Source organism: Myotis lucifugus, unplaced genomic scaffold (assembly GCF_000147115.1).
Source record: "Myotis lucifugus unplaced genomic scaffold, Myoluc2.0 scaffold_12, whole genome shotgun sequence".
In the NCBI taxonomy this organism is placed as follows: domain Eukaryota; kingdom Metazoa; phylum Chordata; class Mammalia; order Chiroptera; family Vespertilionidae; genus Myotis; species Myotis lucifugus.
In genome coordinates this window covers 5,153,873-5,157,915 of record NW_005871060.1, presented here as the reverse complement: position 1 = coordinate 5,157,915, position 4,043 = coordinate 5,153,873, and the positions used below count along the sequence as shown (strand labels likewise).

At 40.2% G+C, this 4,043-nt stretch overlaps 1 pseudogene; it reads right to left on the bottom strand.

The window, feature by feature from the left end:
- Nucleotides 1-1,526: 1,526 nt before the first annotated feature.
- LOC102437144 lies at nucleotides 1,527-2,969 on the bottom strand (annotated as a pseudogene).
- Nucleotides 2,970-4,043: the final 1,074 nt, after the last annotated feature.

The window sequence follows — 4,043 nt, the reverse complement described above, 5'->3', positions numbered from 1 at the left end:
CAACTTAAATCTTTATCTTCACCCTTACAATTAAAAAGCCCACCTTCTTTTATATACAGTTATTTACTATAACTTAACTTCATTCGTGTAAAAGACATTATTTCATTTTGAACGTTGAGGTCTTTTAAATACAGAAGACTCAAAAGTAGATGACCGCTTCTTTTTTCAAACACATTAAACCCTTATCTTTATTTGATTTTTCAAAATTGTGGGACACAAATTGTCCAAAGTATAACACTCTGAGTCTCTTTTCTAGCCTGTAAAGTCAACAGCTATGGCGCTCAAGTTTAACCAACCCCATAAAACATGACTCAGAAAGTGACCTGGTGTTACGTCTGAAGTACATCTCCTACATTAAAAAGCTCTTTCACTGCAGCCAGAACAGTGTTATTGAAAGAGACAACTAATAGATACCCAGGTGAGGATGGGAAAAGGAAGGCAGAGGAAGAAAAGTCAAATAGAAGAGAAGGCCACAGAAATCCCATTTTCAAGCATTTCCCTGTGGAGAAGTGGTTGCATAGATGAATGCACAGGTTGAATAATAAAGGGCTTTTATATTTTATCAAGCAGAGAGCTCCTCCATGAATTTCATAGTGAAACCACACAGTGTTTCCTTCTGCTGCAAACTAGAGATTCCAGCACATAAAGCAGAAGGAATGCCCGATCAGAGGCACTGACACGGGTGGCTATTTTGGAAATTTCAGCACTGGTCATGCCAATCATTTCTTTTAGAAAATAAGTCAAGACATACCAAGAATATAACCCCTTTAGTTCTGAAATCACAGGCACTTATTCACTCTGAGTGTGTATGCACCATGTTTGTCCACTTGAGTAAGTTATGAGTGCATAAGAACTTAAATTATGTTAGATTTTGAAAATATAAATCTAAGAAAGTTAAATTCAAACCCTACCAATTTGGAGGGGACATGCCCATAGTAAAATATGAATACCCCCTTTCCCTGTATCCCATTTTACCTCCAAGAGGTAACCCTTGTGAACAGCTGGATGCTTATCCTTCCAAATGTTTTCCTCCACTTTCATAAATACAGTATAAGCAACCAGTATGTCCTCCTCTCCCCGGGATGGAAACTCAACCGCGCCCATGACTTTACTTCTAGTCTCTATTAGAAACCAATCCCATGGCCACTTTAAGTCCTAAACAAAAAGGCTGACATCTATATTTAATATGTCTAAGCAAGGTAATCATAACTTCATTTTTTTTAACTTTCTGCAATCATTTATTTAAACACAATTTAAACAGTTACTACAAGATATTTTAAAATTTTAAACAGTTAAAACAAGAAAAATATAAAACACTAAAAACTGTTTATAAATTTTAAAAAGCAAATCTTGGAACTGAATTCCATCCAAGGTTCTGGTTAAAATACCTTTTTTCTTGATGTTATTGGTATTATTTCCATTTTATTCTATTGATGAACTCTTCTGTAAGTCAGAAAAGTAACTTTAGCAACTCTATGAACAGCAGCAATCAATTTCTTGAGATTACTGATGTCTGAGAAATCCAGTCAGTTTTTCACAAGGAACTGGCTTTTGCTGAGCTTCCCTCTCTCCCTAAGGTAAGTGAACAGGTGCCGTCGTCTCCTCCACGTGACCTTCACCCCATACTTCTCCTCAGGGGTGTCTTTAACCAGAACAGGCCCAGGCTCTGGGCTCTCAGGCGTGCTAGTGTGAAGGGAGCAGCTTGGCAGGCTGTTTTCCTTCTGATCTGGGGGAAGCCCCACCTGCTTCACAGAAGATGACTCTGGGGTCTGGATATCAGGTGCAATGAACATATAAGGTAAGTTAAGTTCATGTGCTGACATTTCCCCACAGCTTGGGGGACTGAGCATTGGAACTATGGGCCTTCCGGAAATGTCCTTTACTGAGTGATTGGGGCTCTGCTGGATTAAGGGGCCTCCAAGTGTGGCTGAACTGGAAGAAGACTGTGAACTCTCAAATGTTAGATGTGGAAACTTGGAGGTGGCAGATTTTCAATTTGAATGTCTTGCCTGGTCTCGGTGATGATGTTTCCCTTTCCTGTTGGCTAGGAACCAGCTTTCTGCTGTTGTATCAAACTGAGGTGATACCCAGGAAGTGATGGTGTTGTGGTCAATGGGCTTGCTGGGCACCTGTCTAGTGTGGGTGATGGGAAGCTGTGGAGATCTATAGCGGTGTTTGGGGCCCTCCAGGGGCTGTTGGTGGAATAGCAGCTGGGCTTTCTGAGATGTTTGCTGGCGTTTTTTTTCTGGGAGGCATCAATAGGTGATTGAAGAGCCATTAGTAGCCACATGGTGCTGGGTTTAGTCAGGTACCAGGAGAGGCTCCAATTCCAACCCATGCCCGCTGGGAGGCGTCCGGGCCGCTGATCCCCCCATAACTTCATTTTTAACAAAAAGTTCAAGCTTCTCTCCTTCAGATATGTGGATGCTACTCACACATGGAGCAGATAGGACAATTGTACTTAGAGAAGAGTATGATTGATTTCTTCTCTCATTCACCATCTTCATTTCTACTTATCCTTTTGTTTGTTTGTTTGTTCTTTTTTTTTTAGTTTTTTTCTACTGATCCCTTTAAACTGCGCTTTCTGATCCCTCAAGGGTCAGAAGAAGAGAGAAGAACATCTCTTAATTATTTATTGTTAGAAGCTGATTTGGGGTTTCCCAGGCATCCGGGAATCTAAAGTTAATCTCTTTGGGACATTGCCTTAAGTCCTCCTTCCATCTGTATTGTTGTGGCTGTCTCATCTGTAGTCCCATAATTTTGATAAATGCATCTCTCTCTGCTGGTTGGGACTGCCTTCTCAGCCCCAGGAATCCAGCTATACCTGCAGCTTCTCTCTGCTGTGGTCTGATGGTTCCTCCAAGTGTTTGTTGTTCTTGGGCAGGGTCTAAGTACAAGCCCCGCCAGTACTTGGGGTGGGCTGGGGGGTGGGGGTGTGTCTTTCTCATGCATGGCTCACCTTCAATCATGGGAAACACCCATGGCTCTTCTACCCACCAACTCCAGGAATGAGGGCAGCAAAGCAGCCATGCTTCCTTTGATTTTACTAGCAGGTATCTCCCACCCTTTCCATTTCCCAGCTAGAAGTCAGACACCAGTCCACCAGGATCCCAATCCAGGGCACACATCTATACTTCCAGTGGCCCAACTGAAACCCCTTTTACCAAGCTCAAAGTGAGGGGCAGGTACCCCACAACCTGCTCCAGGGAAATGGGAGGGGAACTTAGCACATCAACAGTTCCCCAATATCTTCATAAATCTACCTTGAATCTCCACTTCCCTGAATTTGGGGGGGGGTTGTGGGGTGTTTTTTTTGTTCCCCTGAATTTTTTATATCCTCAAAGTGTAAGAATGATTTAAGAATCATCCTACAAGATGGTCGGTCTGACCAGTCACTTCATTTTTTAAATAAAGTTCTTTAATAGTCTCCATTAAATCAGTTCATTTGTTGTTTTACTAGTCACATTAATATTTAATATCTACTAATTTAGAGTCTTTGTTGAAGTCCTATTTTAACATCATTTCATACTATATGTGGATACTATATTGGATACTATATGTCTATACTATATGTATATGTTTATGTATAGTTATGAATGTGTGTATGTATCATACATATAAATAAAATTATTTGTTGTATTTAACCCCCAGTTTTACAAAGTATTTGTGAAATGGGCATTCTGGTTAACATAAAAATTCCTTTTTTTATTTTTATTGAATTTATTGGGGTGATACTGATTAATAAAATTATATAGATTTCAAGTGTACAATTCTATAATACATCATCTGGATATTGTAATATGTGTTCATCACCTAAAGTCAAATCTCCTTCCATCACCATTTATCTACTCTCTACCCTCTTCTATCTCCACACACATACCCTTTTCCTCTGGTAATCACCACACTGTGTGTCTATAAGTTTTTTGTGTGTTTTTTTACTTAATCCCTTCACCATTTCACCCAGCTCCCCAACCCCTATTCCCTCTGACAGCTGTCAGTCTGTTTCCTGTATCTATTAGTCTGTTTCTATTTTTTGTTTATTC